This window comes from Primulina huaijiensis, chromosome 6, assembly GCF_012295235.1.
Source record: "Primulina huaijiensis isolate GDHJ02 chromosome 6, ASM1229523v2, whole genome shotgun sequence".
NCBI classification, from domain to species: Eukaryota; Viridiplantae; Streptophyta; class Magnoliopsida; order Lamiales; family Gesneriaceae; genus Primulina; species Primulina huaijiensis.
This window is the reverse complement of record NC_133311.1, coordinates 9523564-9531729: the sequence shown is the minus strand read 5'-3', so window position 1 is coordinate 9531729 and position 8166 is coordinate 9523564.

The window sequence follows — 8166 nt, the reverse complement described above, 5'->3', positions numbered from 1 at the left end:
AGAAATTATATATGTAATACGATATTAAATAAGAAATTATTTGATTTCAACGCATGTTGGCTTCGTGATGGAATTGGACTATGTTTATTTTTGGGTTTTAGTGATGACATTCTACTTTTTGGAGCCATAAGTTAATCTTGAATATTATAAATACTTTGAGACACGTAGATTTTCTAAGAAAATATTTATGATTCATGGTTACTAGTTGAATTAATTTTTGAGAATTAGACATAAGGAATAATTATTCGAAGCCTGCGGTTATCTTTGGAAGTAAGAAAATGTATAAATTGGGATTTTAAGTTTGATGAAAGGTAAGATTGGTTATAGGAATTGATTTTTGGGTAAATAAGTTTAAATTTATTGAAATTATATTATGGGAAACCTGTAGAAGGAAATTAAGAATGCCAAGAACTTATGGGTTAACTGTAGGAATTTTTAAATTAAGGACCAATTAGGATAATTTTTGAGGAAATTAAGAATTTATTTTGCAAATTTTAAGGAATTTGGGGACTAATTTAGCATTAAGTGATAATTGAATGGGTTAGATGATAAGAATTTTCGATGATTTAGACTTTTAAGAATATTTGGAATCTTGGGATATTTTGGTTATAATGTTATAAGGGATGATTAATCAAGGGTTTTTAAGGATGAATCAATATTAAGCTTGAAAATCTAAGCGTTAGCGGATGCGTTTGGGATTTTAAGATTGAAATTTGATAAGTTATGAAAATTTTGGGTATAAAATAAGAAAAATAATATACAATAGGTATGGTCATCCATCTTTTAATGTTGGGAATTTAAAGAAAAGTTGAAATTCGAGGTTATAATAACATAGCACTAAGTCATCATGGGTCTTTTTAAGTTACAATTCGCAAATAAGGATTTAAAAGAAGATTTAATCGCAATCAAGGAGACATAAGGACACCCTAAGATTTAGTATTTTATCAGAGTACGCAGCAGAAGCGTGGATTTCTGAGACATTAGAACTAAGTCTAAACTTTTGATTATTAAGGATAAGAGAATTTCGAGGACGAAATTCAATTTATGGGAGGAAGATTGTGACGTCCCGAAAACTTTAAGGTCCACGCAAACCACATGCATGCAATTATTAAATTCTTTGTGTTTTAATTAAATTGTTTTAATTGCATTAATTAATTTGTTGTGCATATTTACATGTGTAAAATATATTTTTCTACATGGTTGCATTAAAATGTATTTTTAAAAAGTTATTCGAATTGCGATCGAGGAACGGAGACCGAGGGCTGAAAAACGTAAAATATTTTTATTAAATAAACGTTTTTAATTATTTAAAATATGAACGATGCTTTTTCATATTTTTAAAAGTAAGGAGTTTTGAGGTGATTTTATACGCAGGGACGTAATTTTTATCGGAGTTGGTTTTTCAACAATAATACGAACGTTTTGGCAACCTGGCTAATGAATTCACAAACTTATTTAAACAAACTTATTTTTAATATTTTAATTAAGTACTAATGAGCTTAAATTATTTACTTAATGGGCCAAAGCCTTATTAGTAGCTTAATTAATTAAGTATTTAATATACAAAAACTCACCCAAAACCCTCTTTGTTACACGCCCACACACAACCTTTAGATTTCAAAACTCCTTCCACCAGCAAACACACGGCACACACAAGAGAAAAATCAAGGGAAAAGCTTTGTAAGTTCAAAGGAAAATTCGGCCAAGGTGTACGTCACCGTTCATCGCATCGCCGCTTCGTTTTCATGCGTTTAAATACGTAAAGGCACGCATAATTCTTTCCTTCAAACATCATCACACTATAATATGTTTTTATATATGAATTTTATGGAAAAACAAGGGACACTTTGAAGTATTTTTGTTTTTATGCATCACATGAAAATGTAAGCATGATTGTGGAGTCAAACTTGTGTTGTTTACATGTATAAAGGGGCTGCCATGATTATGGGTTGTCTAGGGGATGTTTTTACACGAGGAGGGTCCTAAGAACACCACCCATAGGCTGACAACACGAAAGATTAGAAGCTAGAACCTCCTTACGGCCATAAGATTTGAGAGGCACGGTTTTGGGGACTTGGTTGCTGGGCTTGGGTTTGGCTGGGACCAGGGCTTGGCTAGGGTCCATGAGGGGTCAGAGGAAGAATCCTAGCCACGCTAGGACTCGAGACCAGGGGTTGAGGAAGAGTCCTAGCAAGCTGGGACTCCACCCGAGAGAAAGCAAGGGTAGCGCAAATGGTGCTGTGGTGCAGGGAGAAAGAGGCTCGGCCAGGGGGCTTTGGGCTAGGCTAGGCAAGGTCCTTAGGGTCCTAAGAGGGTGCACAAGGGTCTGGGCATGGGTTGGTGCTGCTGGGTTCGCTGCTGGCTCAGCTGGAAGTGGACAACGTGAGGGAAGCATCACAACGTGCGTGCAGCCTGGGCTTGCTTAAGGCAGCTCTGCATGGGTTCAGGGGCTGGGCTAGGTCTGGGCTGAGTCTGGGCATGGTCCAGGGATGGCTAGGGTCAGGTGGGGCTCGGTGTTTAAGGGCTGGAAGAGTCTTAGAGTCACTAGGAGTTATGTGCAAGAGTTCATCCTTGTGCGCAAGTTTGGGTGAATTTCCAACAAGTTTTTGAGCGGGCTAGGGCTGGTTTTTTGGGTTGGGCTTGGTCAGTATAGTCCTTAGGTGGGCTGGCTAAGTTTTGGCTCAAGGTGTCTCGGGCGTGGCTTGAGTGAATTAGGAAATGGCTCGGTGTGTTCGATAAGGTGTATATTTCGAATTTGAGAACAAAAAAATAGATCCATGGGTCCACGGGGGTGGCTCATGACTTGGAAGGGTAGAATAAATACTAAAAATTTTATGTTTAAAATTTGGGATCAAAATAACGAGTTTTGGATTTATCCGGGATTTAATCGCCGCACGAAACGCTAATTAACGAATTAATTGAAACGCCTAGTTTTATGCTTTATAAAATTATGAAAAATTATACTTAAGCTTAAATAATTATGAAAAGTCTAAGTTTTGAATTTGGGAATTTTATATTAAGGTTTGATTTAATTCAGGATTAAAACGCAGTAATACGTTTTATTTTAAGATTAATTTAAAAATCATCGATTTAAGACAAGTAAAAATATGGAAAAATTCTTGTAGGCTTAAATAATTATTTGGGACATATTAGAGTCAATGGAATTAAGAAAAAGTCAAAAACGTGAAATTAGTAAACGTCATGGCAGTGTCCTGAATGATGTTTTATATGCTAATATGATTATTTTCAATGATTATGGATATTTATGAATTTTTATATGTTAATATGTCAATTTTAAATGTTTATGGAATTTTTATGTTTATGATTTTTATGTTGAAATGTTTATGATTTAAATATTTATTTTAAACGTTTAAGATGTTAAAATACTTATTTTAAAACGTTTATGGCTTTTTATAATTTTTATATGTTAAAATGTTTATTTTAAATATTTATGGATTTTTATGATCTAATATTGTCATTTAAAAAATATGTTGCATGCTTGGTTAAAAAAAACGATATTATATGCATGTTTTTATTAAGTGATGGAAATACGAAATGTTGCAGGACATAAAAGGATTGTGACTAAATATGTTGGAGATATCGTGAGGGTTATGGTCCCAGTGGGAGCCCGACGATCGTGTTTCCTTGGATACGAATACGAATACGAATATGTTATGACATTGGCCAAGGCCCAGTTGACCGGTAAGAGTGTCGCTGGTGTCCTCGCCGCCCAGTACTGTGGTTTTTATAGATGGATCCATCGCCCAATACGATTAAGAATACGAGTCACAATCACGATATGAATTCAACAAATACGAACATGAATATGAACATGAATATGAAAATGAATATGGATATAAATATGAATATGTTTATGTGGATATGAATAAGTTTAAGAAAATGTTTATCTTTAAAGTTGATGCATCATTATGAAAATGTTTATGTTTAAAGTTGATGCATCATGAAAATGTTTATGAAAATGTTATTGTTTTTAAGTTTATGCATCTTCATGAAAACGATATTTTAAGTAAGTATTTTCACTGTTGCATGTGGTCCGTATATGCATTACTTATTATCAAGATTATGGTGTGTTGAGTCTTTAGACTCACTAGGTGTGATTGATGAAGGTGCTATTGATTATGAATATGTTAATGGAAGTCTTGATGGTTGACTTTGCTGGACTGAAGGTGCACATAACCCGAGAACCGACGCTAGTTTTCCGCACTAGTTATGATTTATGATTTTAAGTAATGTTAAAGATATTTTTACTACTTTTATTTATGTTATGACAGATTTTTTAGAGGTTATAGTATAGGCTATACTTTTCAAATAATGTTTTTAGGTTAGTCAAACTTTTGACGATTTTATGCTTTAAAATATTTTTCTTTGGATTTTTAAATGGTAGTTGGTTATTTTATTTTCAAAATGGTGTCAAGGTATTTTAAAGTATATATATATGTATTCGGCTAATTTAGTAAGAGGGAAAAAAAATTTCTAGCACGATTTAAGAAAACGAATAGCAGACGTTTCAATAACCATAAGTTTAATGCATAAAAATCAAAGTTTTGGTATGCACAAGCCATAAAAACGAAAATACATGGATGGATTCATATTTTTCATGCTCACATGATTAAACATAAATAATATGGTGTGAAAGATGAGAAAAAGAAGAAGTATGGCATGCCTTTGCGTTTAAAACACTAGAAATATGAATACCGTAGCGGTGAAAGTCGGCGACGAACGGAGGACGATTTCTATTTTTTTTCCTACCCTTTTCTCTTGTCAAAACTCTACCAAAAACCCACCTTGGGATTCACAGGAGTCGTGTGATCGTTGGTGGAAGGAAGAACGAGGAAGAAAGTCGACGAACGGTTGAGTAAAAAAAATCAAAACTTTCCTTGCCTTCCTTCCCTAATTCGGCCGCTGGTTTTCTTTCCAATTGTTACTTAACTTGGTGTGTGTTTCGTTTTGTGTGTGTGTGTGTGGGTGGGTTTAGTTTTAATAAATAAAAAAACAAAAAGGCTTTTTAAATTTTTAATTATTGGGATTAATCAACACTAATTTTTTTAATTAATAAATTAGGTCCATTAAAATTAATAAAATCAATAGGCTTAAATTAAAATATTTAAAATATATATTCCCAAAAATTCCCTTATAAAATACATAAAATTCCTTGGTACCACCAATTATTTTAAATTTGACCTTAAAAATTCCATAATTCTTAAATTAATTAAAATAATTATTTTCTGAACTAAAAATAAAATGTTATCTTTTAATCTTTAACACCTTAATCGTCTCCGATCCTCCGTTCCGGCCAACTACCGATATTCGTCTGAAAATCTTTTAAATCATGAAATAAAATAAAATTACACAATTAATCATTTAGTCACTCGAAATAAATCATTCAAGCATCAACCTTATTTTAAATAATTAAAAATAATTATTTAATAAAAATATTTTCTCTTTTTTCCGTCATCGGTCTCCATTCCTCGATCGCATCTCGAATAACCTTTAAAAATACATTTTAATGCAACCATGTAGAAAATATATTTTAAACATGTAAATATGCACAACATAATTAATTTACGCAATTAAAACAAGTAATTAAAATACAAGAGAATTTAATAATTGCATGCATGTGGTTTGCGTGGACCTTTAAATTTTCGAGACGTTATAATATTGATAATTATGATGCTGGTGGTCTTGATGGTTGACCTGACTGGACTGAAGGTGCACATAACCCGAGGACCAGCGCTTCTACATTTCCGCACTTATGATTTACGCTTATGATTTACGTTAAAGATTTTTACGACTATTTATTTAAGCTTTTGAGAGGTTTTTGATAGGTTGATAGTTGATAGCGACTTTGCTATTTTAGGAGTTTCAAACATTTGACGATTTTATGTGTTGACTAATTCCTTGATTTTCAAATATTAGTTGGTTGTTTTATTTTAAAATGGTGCAAAATATTTTTATTTATTTTGAGGGTTCGGCCGATTCCTTAGAGGATTTGGAAAAAAAAAACTTTCTAGTACTTTTTAAGCAAAACGATTAAGCAGACAATGGTTCTGTAAAGGATTGTGCCACCATCAGCGCCGAAAAGATCAGTCGTCAAGCCTCAATTTGTAAATTTTACATGTTTTATATGATTTAATATGATATTACCTGCATGATGACATGAATAATATGTTTACGTTACATGTTTACTAGCTTTTTGAGTATTTATGATTTGCATTCTTAAATTACTAAACGAATTAGGATATGTCACATGATTAGAAAACTTAAATTTAAACGCATGCTGGTTACGTTAGAATTTGAAAAATGTTCAGATAAAATGCCTTCTAGACGTGCCCTTGTTAATGAGAACCGAGCTGAGAACAGTGTGAACTATCAAGGGAATGCACCCCCACCACCTCCTCCAGGGGATGCTACTACTTGTGCTTTAGAGGGGATGGCTCACCTCTTCGAGTACCAGATACAACAGCAGCAGTTACAGCAGGCACCTAGGCCACAGCATGACATTTATGATCAATTCCGAAGGCTAGGGCCGAAGGAATTTTCTGGCACCACCGATCCTTTTGTTGCTAAGAGTTTGATTCGTTCACTCGAGGTACACTTTCGTTATGTGGATATGAGGGATGCGAACCTCAAGGGCCTCAACAGCCTCAAGGGCAAGTCAAGGAACAAGCACCACCAAAGCTACAACAACCTGGAGCACCAAAGCCTCCTGATAGGCAACCATGTAAGGATTGCAATCGCTTTCATTTTGGCCAGTGCATGTGGGGATCTTTTAGATGCTTCATATGCAAAGAGGAAGGGCATAAGGCTGCTGATTGCCCGAAGAAGAAGGCACCTACTGTGGGAAGAGCATATGTTATGAATACTGAAGAAGCCAAGGAGGAGGCATACACTACACTCATTATGGGTAACCTAGTAATTTTAACATTTTTTTAATATATATATTGCTTATGATTGCATGAAATGTTAAGGTGGTTGTTAGAATCGAATTGGGATCAAGGAGACATAAGGACATTCTAGAACTTCAGTTTTATCAGAGTAGCGCAGCGGAAGCTTGGATTTTTGGGATACTAGAACTAAGTTTAAACTTTGGTTATCGAGGATAAGCGAATCTCGAGGACGAAATTTTATATAAGGGGGGGAGGAATTGTAAGGTCCAAAATTAAGACGACATAATCCAACGGGATGCAAATCTAGAAAATATGAAAAATGGCTAATTAATTGCTTAATTGATTATGTGACATGCATGATTATATGTTAAATATGATTTTATTGTCATTATGTATAAAACTGTATTTTTAAGGTTTGTTTGAGTTGCGATCGAGGAACGGAGACCGAGGGCTGAAAATAGAAATTTTTTTATTAAAAAATTATTTTTAATTATTTAAAATATGATTGATGCTTTTTCTTATTTTTGAAAATAAGGAATTTTGAGGTGATTTTATACACCGAGACGTAATTTTTATCGGTGTTGGTTTTCAAAAAAATACAAACTTAATAGCAACCTGACTAATAAATTCACAAACTTATTTAAACAAAACTATTTTTAGTATTTTAATTAAAGACTAATGGACCTAATTAAACCCTTAATAGGCCTAAGCCATGTTAGTAAGATAATTAAGTATTTAAAAAGCAATTTCCCCCGAACCTTCCCCATAAAACCCATGCCCCACTCCCCCTCACAATTAAAACTCTCCCCCTACCAGCAAAACACACGGCACACACAATCAAATTGAAGGAAAAAGTTGAAGGTTTCAAGAGAGTTTCAAGCCAAGGTCTTTCTTCGCAATCGTCAACGTTAATTCGTGTGTTTAAAACGCAAAGGCACGCCATATTCTTCCTTTACTCATCATCATATCATATTATATATTTATGTTTGAAATTGCATTAAAAACTAGAACACCTTGACATATTTTCGTACATGCATCTAGGGTGATTTTTAAAGCATGGGTTTTGATCCAAAAATCATGAAAATAATGTATCTAAGGGGCTACAATGATTAGGATGTGTTAGGGTCATGTTTTACACAAGTTTAGGGTCCTTGAAACACGCCAAATAAGCTGCAAACGTAAGTAATGAAAGCTGGAAACCAAATTGATAATATTGGTGGCATAGGTGATCGGTTAAGGGGAAAGGGGATGCATGGCT